Source organism: Lactuca sativa, chromosome 6 (assembly GCF_002870075.4).
Source record: "Lactuca sativa cultivar Salinas chromosome 6, Lsat_Salinas_v11, whole genome shotgun sequence".
Classification (NCBI taxonomy): domain Eukaryota; kingdom Viridiplantae; phylum Streptophyta; class Magnoliopsida; order Asterales; family Asteraceae; genus Lactuca; species Lactuca sativa.
Genome location: NC_056628.2, coordinates 755,474 through 766,716, shown reverse-complemented (window position 1 = coordinate 766,716; position 11,243 = coordinate 755,474).

Sequence of the window (11,243 nt, the reverse complement as noted above, 5' to 3'; positions counted from 1 at the left end):
ACGTCACTCCGACAATCAAGTTAGTTTTCTAAGAGAGTTTTAGGGTAAATTATGTGAGGAAGAAGATGGATCCCCTCCTTGATACGGAAGAGATCCTTTTATACCTGTTACTCATAGATCGTGGGGGCCTTGTCCAGTAATGGTGAGACGTGGCCTCATCTGACTGGGAGTATTATGCCCACACTAACTAACTGCCAGGTGACGATAGTTCTGGGCGTCACCTAGTCTTTTTGTCACTTTCTGATTGATCGTGAGTGAATGAGAAGATCATAGGGAATATTCTTTCCTCGTGAGGGGAAACGAATTTTCACCCCAGTTCTAGATCACTTAGGCCAACACCAGGTCTTGGCCATGGTTCTGGCGGGATAACGTCTCGTCTATGCTTTTCGTTATATTTAGCATGGCCACACAAGGTAACGTTAACAGATTCCATGGAAAATTTATATGTATGTGTGCATCCAATTATGTGATTATATGCTTTGTGTGTTTTGGGAAACTCACTAAGCGTGTGCTTACAATTTTGTTGGATGTTTCAGGTACTTCTAATTTTGAGGGAAAGGGTCCGGCTTGATGGCGTGGCGTGCATTCTCCAGTGTTTTCATATTTAGTTTTGATACTCTGATCTTTTAAAACACTATAGTCATGTAATGGGATTTTCTGGAAGCAATTATGGTTGGTATTTATGATTATAAAAGTTAAAATTTTCTGTAAAATTTGGGTTGTTGCAAGTTGGTATCAGAGCCTTGGTTTGAGAGATTCGGGCACACGCTTGGGTGTGTCAGAACTCAAACTGAGGAAATGGTAAAAAAAAATTGTTTTCCAAAAAGAAACCAAAAGTTCAAAAAAATTGAGAATGATTTTTGTAAGAAAAATGGGAGAGTGCCATGCGTATAATCGGCCAAGCTCAAGTAAGTGTTCCCGATGTTTTAGCCATGTTGTAGTATATATGTAAATTGATGTTGAATGAATTATTTGCTAATTGTATGCTTTCAAAGTTGTACATGATTAGGATTGCATAGCCCTACAATGAGGGAATCTTCCTTACTCATGTTCCAAGTCTGGTTGTGGTTTAGGGTAGAAGCTTATTTGACAGTCTATATGATTCTATTTGTGTATAACTTGCATGCATAGGGCAACCTACTATGATTGATTTAAGTTTCTTGTTTGATGAGGATCGAGAATCCAAAAATAGTTTAAGGTCTGATTTAGTGTTGTGTTTATGGGTCATGATTTATGGTTGAATGATTTAGGGATATCAGGTATGACCTTGGGGAAGGTACAGGTAGGTGTGGAAGGTAGTATTGAGTCCGTGTTACTGAAAGCACAAGATTTGTACCCGAATCAATGATAGATCTATAGCTCTTAGGAGGCCGATGAGGAGGAATCCCTTTTCGAATTCCTTTTCATTATTATTTATGATATTTTCAGTTGAGGATGGTGATGATCATGCGAGGTTCAGGTTCAGGATCAGGATCAGGTTCAGGCTCTGGTGCAGAGCTCATTGACGAGAGGTTGTGCGATCTTATCACAGCAGAGGTTACTCGTGGCATCTTGGACGCTACCCTGGTGATCTTTTGTACCATCAAGGAGGGCATCATGGAGAGCATGGAGGAGCAGCTCAGGTCTTTCCGAGCCGAGATTGTTGCAGGCCAGATTGGGGCCTGAGCTCCCTCGTTCAGTGAGTTTAAGGGGTGTGGAGCGCCTGAGTTCTTCAGGGTAAGGGATCCCATCACTAGTCGACGTTGGGTGGCAGACATGGAGAACGCCCAGTGCACGAGCTTTTTCCTTGATGTAGAAAAGGTGGGGTTCACATATTGTATGTTTATGGATTGAGCACGAGACTGGTGGGAGGAGGTTACTCGCGAGGCGGGATCAGCAGGTGTGGCTGAGATGTCTTGGGAGGAGTTTGTGAGGAGGTTTGATCAGGAGTTTGCACCATCCATTGAGGCGCAATGTTTGGTGAGAGAGCTCCAGGATTTACAGCAGACTATCGAGACGGTGGTGGAGATCACCGCCAAGTTTCGGGAGAGGGAATTATTGGTCCCACAATACGCGGCAGATGGATTCTTTAACAAATCAACCCAATAAAGGGTATAGGAAACCCTAGATCCATGGATTCTTTAACAAAATAGAAAGAGGGTCGATATGCTACCTCAAAGATGATGCCCTCTACTTGAAATCCACAAATATGCAACCTCATTGGCCTCCTCTAAGCTGGAATTAACTTCTTCTTGCAAAACAAACCCACAAAGGTCCAATAATGGCTTCTTCTCTCTCACAAATGCTCAGGCACTATTAGGGTTTCTCTCAAGGTTCTAGTAGCCGCAAATGGTGGCTATAAGGGTCCTTAAATAGGTCCTAAACCTGAGAATTTAGGGTTTCATTAAATAGCGTGGACTCGCCGAGTCCCTCATTAAATCAGACCAAAAATGCGCGATCCCACTCGGTGAGTTAGAGCGCCTACTCGCCGAGTTCCCCTCATAAATTCAATATAAATACTTAACATAGGATACCTGGGAATCCGGATGTTATAATTCTCCCCCACTAGAATCAAACTTCGCCCTCGAAGTCCTGCTCGACTAACAACTCTAGATGCTGCTCCTGCATCTCCAACTCCGGCTCCCAGGTCAGCTCGGACCCTTTCCGATGTTACCACTGGAACTGCACCAATGACACCTCCTTGTTCCTCAGAACTTTGATCTTCCGATCCTGGATCACGATTGGCCTTTCCGCATAATTCAGACTCACATTCGACTGAATATCCTCCAAAGAAACCACCGTCGACTCGTCGGCTATACATTTCCTCAACTGCGGCACGTGGAAGGTATCATGAATCTGGCTCAACTCCGCAGGTAGTTCTAACCGATATGCTACCTTGCCCACCCTTGCGGTCACCCTGAATGGACCGATGTGCCGGGGCCCCAGCTTGCCCCTCTTCCTGAATCGGATCACTCCTTTCCAAGGAGATACTTTCAGGAGTACAAAGTCCCCCACCTGGAACTCCAACTCGGATCGCTGTCGATCTGCATAACTCTTCTGACGACTCTAAGCTGTCAGTAACCTCTGTCTAACCTGATGTATCTGCTCTGTCGTCTGAAGCACTATCTCAGTGCTACCCATCACACGTTGCCCTACCTCTCCCCAACAAATGGGAGTCTGACACCTTCTCTCATACAACAGCTCGAAAGGAGGCATACCAATACTAGAATGGTGGCTGTTGTTGTACGAAAACTCAGCCAACGGCAGATACGTGTCCCAACTTCCTCTGAAGTCCAACACACATGCTCGGAGCATGTCCTCGAGCGTCTGAATCGTCTGCTCACTCTGCCCGTCCGTCTGTGGGTAGTAGGCGGTACTGAAATGCAACCTCCTACCCAACTCCTCGTGGAACTTCTTCCAGAACCTAGAAGTGAAACGCACATCTCGATCGGACACAATCGATATCGGTACCCTATGACGCAATACCACCTCCCTCACATACAATTTCGCCAACCTCTCGGCGGAAGAGCTCTCACTGATAGCAAGAAAATGTGCGCTCTTTGTCAGTCGGTCAACGATCACCCAAATTGCATCGACACCCCTCGCGGTCCTCGGCAATTTGGTGATGAAATCCATGGAAATCTATTCCCACTTCCATTAGGGAACCTCAAGCGGCTGCAACTTACCATGCGGACGCTGGTGCTCGGCCTTAACCTTGCGACAGTTCAAGCACCTCTCAACAAACCACGCGACATACCTCTTCATACAGGGCCACCAATAATCTTTCTTCATGTCCAAATACATCTATGTGGCCCCGGGATGGATCGAGAATCTCGATCTATGCGCCTCCTCCATCAGAATGGTACGTGCCCCGCCTGTATATGGCACCCAAATCCGACCTTGAAAGGTCATCAACCCTCGACTATCAGTATCAAATCCAGAAATCTGACTAATCACCCGCTCCCTCTTGCAGTTCTCCGGTCTCAAGACCTCAGCCTGGGCCTCCCGAATGGTGTCCAACACCGGAGTCATCACAGACAATCTCATACAAGTGCCTCGAATCGGGGCACTTTCCGCCCTTCGGCTCAGCGCATCAGCTACAACATTGGCTTTGCCCAGGTGGTACAAGATCTCACAATCGTAATCCTTTACCATGTCTAACCATCTCCTCTAACGCATATTCAAATTGAGCCGATCCATCAAATACTTCAGGCTCTTGTGGTCCGTGTATATGGTACACCGAACCCATATAGATAATGACGCCAAATCTTGAGGGCAAACACCACAGCCCCCAATTCTAGGTCGTGGGTGGGATACCTCGTCTCATAAGGCTTCAGCTGCCTCGATGCATACACTATCACATGCCCCCTCTGCATAAGCACCGCACCCAACCCCGATATCGATGCGTCACAATACACCACAAAATCCTCCATCCCTTCTGGGAGAGCTAACCCTGGGGCTTCGCATAATCTCTGGAAAAGTGTCTCAAACGAGGTCTGCTGCTCCGAACCTCATGAAAAAGCAACACCCTTCCGGGTCAACCTAGAGAGTGGCACGGCGCTCATGGAGAAATCCCTGATAAATCTCCGATAATAGCCAGCCAATCCTAAAAAGCTCCTGATCTCAATGGGCGATCTCGGCACCTCCCACCTCATGATTGCCTCAATCTTGTCCGGATCGACCAAAATCCCATTCTGGTTGACGAGATGCCCCAAGAACTGGACCTCCCGTAACTAGAACTCGTACTTGGAGAATTTGGCATAAAGCCTCTCCGATCTCAGAACTCCGAGGATCTCCCTCAAATGCTCCTCATGCTGCTCTCTAGATCTCGAATACACCAAAATATCATCAATGAACACGATCATCGACCGATCCAGCATCGACTTGCACACCCTGTTCATGAGATCCATGAATGTTGATGGTGTATTGGTGAGCCCAAAAGGCATCACCACGAACTCGTAATGCCCATAACGAGTTTTGAACGCCGTCTTCTGGATATCTTCATCCCGAACCCTCATCTGATGATAACCCGACCTCAAGTCTATCTTGGAGAACCAAGATGCCCACTACAACTGATCGAACCGATCATTGATCCTTGGTAACGGATAACGGTTCTTGACCGTCAACTTGTTCAACTTTCGGTAATCAATACACATCCGGTGTGAACCATCCTTTTTCTTGACAAAAAGGATCGGCGCTCCCCATGGCGAGCTACTCGGTCGAATAAACCCCTTCCCCAGCAGCTCCTGAAGTTGCGAGGATAACTCCTGCATCTCTGGCAGCGCAAGGCGATAAGGCGCCTTGGTGATAGGCGCTGCTCCCGGAACCAAATCGATACGGAACTCCACTTGCCTCTCCGAAGGCACACCTGGCAATTCCTCGGGAAAAACATCCGGGAACTCACACACTATTAGAACCTCATCAATCGAACTTGGCCTCCCAGCGGCCACTCGCATGTACAACACATAGGCTACGAACCCGCTGCAACCCTGTTCCAAACTCTGTCTTGCCCTGGCAGCCGAACAAAATGTTGACCCACATCGGGTACCCTCGCCGTACACCATAAGTACTCCCCCACTAGGGTCTCATATCGTCACCAACTAACGCTCGCAGTCTATAACAGCTCCAAATCGGCTCAACCAATCCATGCCCACTATAACACATATGTCCCCCATCGCAATCGGGACCAGATCTATCGGGAACTCCACACTGAAGATCTCAAGTATACATCCTCGAATCACATCCGTAGCATACACCGCTCGCTCGTCAGCTATAGAAACTCGCAGAGGTCGACTCAACGCCTCTCGTCGGATACTAAAGTGCTGACTAAATGCCAAGGAAACAAATGACCGACTCGCACTCGAGTCAAATAACACCAAAGCAGGTACAAAATTCACAAGAAAAGTACTTATGCATATCATCATATAAGCACAATATCTCAACTCAACAAAATAAATAAAGAATACATACCAGCCACAACATCGGGCGCTGCGTGGACCTCCTCCGTTGTCAACAGGAAAGCTCTCCCACGAGCCTTCAGTGCATCGGCCTTCACTGGCCGAACCTTGGTAACCCTAGCAGCAATATCTGCGCTTGCACAATATCTCAACTCAACAAAATAAATAAAGAATACATACCACCGATCCATCCTCTGAGACTCGGCCTCCTCCCTGGCCTGAGTCTCCAACTCAATCTCCCTCTTTCAGGATTTTGCATGGAGCTCAGCAAATGTCCTGTAAGTCGAGTTCGACACGAACTCCCGAATGTCTCTCCTCAAAACGCCCAAACACCTACTCATACGTGCCTGCTCAGAAGACACTTGCTCAGGAAAGAACATCGCCCTCTCATGAAACTTCCTGGTAACCACAGTAACTGAATCAGTACCCTACTTGAGGGTCAAGAACTCCTGAACCAACCATTCCCTCTCCACCGGGGGAACATACTCATCTCTGAACATGGTGGTGAACCTCTCCCAGGTCATCTCTGAAATCTCTGCAACAGTGAAGATTGCCATCACGAACTTCCACCAGTCCTTCGCTCCCAATCGAAGCTGGTTCAACGCGAACCGTACCCTCAGATGCTCCGGACATGAACACGTGTAGAAGTATCCATCAATATCATCAATTCATCTCATCGCAGCGATAGGATCTTGCGTCCCATCAAACTCAGGTGGCTTCGTGTTGCTGAACTCCCGAAACAACGAGTCACCTCCCTGAGGCTTGGCAGCAGCCACAGCTATACTAGCTGCAACAGCTGCAGCCTCAGTCACCGCTGCATAACGCTCGTCAAAGGTCTCAATTAAAGTGGTCTTGATAGACCCAAACATCTCTAGAATCTCAGCCCGGACCACAACTGCCACCTCATCGTAGATCATCTGACGAAGCTCCTCGTCACTCACATCGCTCGCCTCAGGAGGTCTGTGGAGTGTCCCAACCATGATGTCTCTAAAATACAACATAATAATATCAGAGACTCGCTCGAGCATGCTCGCACTCGATAACTCGACCCTATCTGTTCCCTAGTACCCAAAGGATTCTTACTTAGAGTGCGCACTGCTCCGGTGTCTTCAGTAGTACGGGCCCTTATACTACCGTCTACACCGCATCAGTATTCACCCTAAGTCCTCCTCATTGGATCCCAGATCACAAGTACTCTATATCTCACTGGAATAGGCTACCCTTCGGTAGGCCTCTCATCAGCTCCTCACTGCTACCTACTCGCTCTCAAGCATCACATAGCAGCAAAATCCTTCCTAGAGTAAGGCATCACAAAATCAGGCCACTCTAGTCCTAATATGAGTACCTAGCCATCTCTAGCATGCATATCATATCATAACATATCTCATAACACATAATGTATGGGTATTTTGGGAAGTTACTGTTCAAGCGTTGGCTGAACGTGCACACTGCTTCCTTCTGTCTTTCAAAATCTTTTACTCCCTTAGAAAATTTGTTTATTTTATGAAAACTTTCTCAAATCCTCAGTTTGAGTTCAGATTCATCCAAAGATGCACCCGAATCCCTCAAACCAAGGCTCTGATACCAACTTGTAACAACGTAAATTTCCCAAACAATTTTTCATTTTTAAATCACACTTTTAATAATCAAAACAATATCAAAATATAATGTATCCAATGTTATCATAACAAAATAATTCCCAGAATCTCAAACATAATCTCTATGAGTGTGTACGGATCATGTCGGCGCCTTCCCACGGTCCTCGCTAGTACCTGAAACACATAACACAACAGCTGTAAGCATAAATGCTTAGTGAGTTCCCCAAAATACCACATACACACATACGCCTTTCCAGGCCATAACTCAGCAGGATCTTCCGATCCATATGTCTCAGAGGACTTCCGTCCCGAATCCTAGTAGACCTTCCGGTTATAGCCGTATCGACCTTCCGGTCCGTAACCTCTTGACCTTCTGGTCCATAACATACATAACATTCATAACACATACATATCACATAACAACATACAACTCATACATCTCATAGCATATAAGACCTTCCGGTCACACACAGGTACCCTTCCAGGTACAGTATAGTGAGAAGACTCACCTCAATGAAGTCGGATAAACCCTCATGCTCAACGTCCCGACTTAGCCTCCTCCTATTATTCAAATAACATCCTAATCAGAATTCTCTCTTGATCTCATCTCTACAACTGGGTAGAAGGCCATTCTACCCTACCCTGAACTCTCCTGAATCAGTCTTGACCAAAACCCTAAAGTCAATGAAAGTCAATGGTCAAACTTTGACCCGACTCGTCGGGTGCACATGGGCGACTCGGCGAGTCCATGTGGGTTCTCTGAATCCTTTCAGCATCTCTTGACTCGTCGAGTCATCCTTCCACTCAACGGGTTACATCTGACACGAATCGTGGGGCAACCCCGACTCAACTCGTCGAGTCCACTTATGGACTCAGCGAGTTGCCGCCATGCTCAATCTCAAATGACCTTCTGAGGTCAGATCTGTTCCTCTAATCCATAGATCTAACCTCCCCAAGCTCAATAAACACGTAAAGGTTCGAACTTGATACTCATGCAACGTCCAAATGACACTACTTGCTGATTTAGTCCCAAATACAACACTCTAAGTCCATTTCTTCCATAACCCAACATAAAGCAAGATGGATAACATCCTCTGGACCACTATAGGTCCAGATCTGAAGTCTAAACATGATAAGGGACCTTATTCTCAACAAATCAACCCAATAAAGGGTATAGGAAACCCTAGATCCATGGATTCTTTAACAAAACAGAAAGAGGGTCGATACTACCTCAAAGATGATGCCCTCTGCTTGAAATCCACAAATATGCAACCTCCTTGGCCTCCTCTAAGCTGGAATCAACTTCTTCTTGCAAAACAAACCCACAAAGGTCCAATAATGGCTTCTTCTCTCTCACAAACGCTCAGGCACTATTAGGGTTTCTCTCAAGGGTCTGGTAGCCGCAAATGGTGGCTATAAGGGTCCTAAAATAGGTCCCAAACCCGAGAATTTAGGGTTTCATTAAACAGCGTGGACTCGCTGAGTCCACTTATGGACTCGCCGAGTCCCTCATTAAATCAGACCAAAAAAATGCGCGATCCCACTCGGCGAGTCAGAGCGCCTACTCGTTGAGTTCCCCCTCATAAATTCAGTATAAATATTTAACATAGGATACCTGGGAATTCGGATGTTACAATAAAACTTTAACTGTTTTGACATGTGATGTTTTGAAGTAAATGTAATGGTGGTGACTATTTTTGAAATATTGAATAATTAAGTCTTCTGTTACATTTTCTGTTAAAAGTATACTTAAAAATAAAATAAAATTTTTAAGTAAATATCACGATGTTACAACTTGGTATCAAAGCCATGATGTGAGTGGACTAAATACCAAAATCATTGTTCAGACTCATAGTGTATACTATCTCAATAAAGGGTGGGGGAGGATGTGTGTTGGAAAGCTTTTAGGTTAGATGTTGTAAAATAAGTGTGTGTTTAGAAGGTGGCTCTAATAGGTGTACGAAGGAAGTGGTTGCGCAAGTCTGGTGGATAAGGGATGCAGTTATATGATGGAAGGATATAGTAAGGATTAGGGGAGGAAGTGGTGCTAAGGGAAATATATAGTATTTTACAAAACAAAAGATTAAATGATTTAGAGTTAGTACGACTAAGAAACTATTTAGAGGCATATGATTTTAGGGAAAATGACGTAACGATCCTACTATGGTTTACGACTTTACGCATTTAGTCCTTGAAGTTATTTTATTGCCCTCTAAGGGAGCAAAGTTGCTTTTGTCTAGTTTAAAAGGTCATTTTTGAAATTTTGAAGGGGTAAACTGGTTATCCTTTTTCCATGTCACTAGATAAAATGCCAGATAAGAGCCTTTCTTATTAAATGAGGGTACACCCTCTCTCTCTCTCTCTCTCTCTCTCTCTCTCTCTCGTTCTTCAAGGCATCGTCATCTCAAAACCCACTCTACCCCCTCTTTTTCTCTCTTTTTGGAAACGTACCTCAAAATGCATAAGAAACCTAGGTACATCTCTTATTCCCTCAACTCTCAATATCTCATCCCATCTTCTCGTGGTTGATTCCACCACTACTCCATGGTTGGAGCTTACGCTGTTCTCACCAGCATTATTACTTACTCGCCACCTCCCACCACCGCCAAATAACCTTTTAAACGTAAAAAATATCTAGATTTAAAATCCTAATGTTGTATAAGCTCATTGAAGGATCTAGGAGGACCCAAATCTTATAGAAGCCACAAACACCAGCCTCGATCTCAATATCTTTTGCTCAATAACCAGTCAGTTGCAACGTGAGTCAATCGATTATCACCCCAGTACCATCTCAATTTATTGGGTTTCAAAATTCAAAATGTATTTTGTTGGTTCAAAAAACAAAATCTTAAGATTGTAGTGTTTGTATTTTCTAGATTTCAACATCAATTGTGATTTGTTCCACATATGTGTTTTGGTGGTGGAAGATGAAGTCGTTGTTGAAGATGAGGTCGGAGAAGATGATGTTGCTGGTGGGTTCTTTTAGTTTATGTTTTCTGTGTGTAAGTATATATTTGATTGATAAAGGGAGATTTCTAAATTATGTTTTGATTTCATGGATTTTTTTGGGCTTTGTTCCTGATTTCCTAGGATTTTATTATTATTATTATTATTATTATTATTATTATTATTTTGCTTTCTTTCTCCTTGTAGTGCATCTTCCAGATTGTTTTTCATTCTGACGTTCCATATATGTTTTAATTTAAAGATGATGTTCTTTTCTTGATTTATTTATGGACAACATGAACATGGTTGTCTGCACATACAACATGTGTGTCTGTGAGAGAGAGATGCCAAGTTTTTTTATTATTTTTTTTACTAAAAAATATTAAATCATAAGACACATCAGTTTTAAGTGCTTATGTAACCTGATATATTAGGTCGCAATGACCAAAAAAACAGATCGACATCAACCTTATTCCCTTAAAGGGAAAGAAAATAGTTTTATGGACTGAAAGTGTAAAATCGAAATACATAATAGGTCCGTTGTGTCATTTTCGATATGATTTTATAAAGCTAAAAATGATTTTATCAAGCATTATGAAAATTGTCCAAATCAGATGTTACCTCTTAATACAACTATTTAGAGGGCTATCAAATAACCGTTGGTCTTAGGATATGTTTGACAAAACTAATTGAAAGCTGGAGATTTTATTTGTATAAAAGTGTTCAGCAAACTAGTCGGAAGATTTTAAAAATATAAAATTAC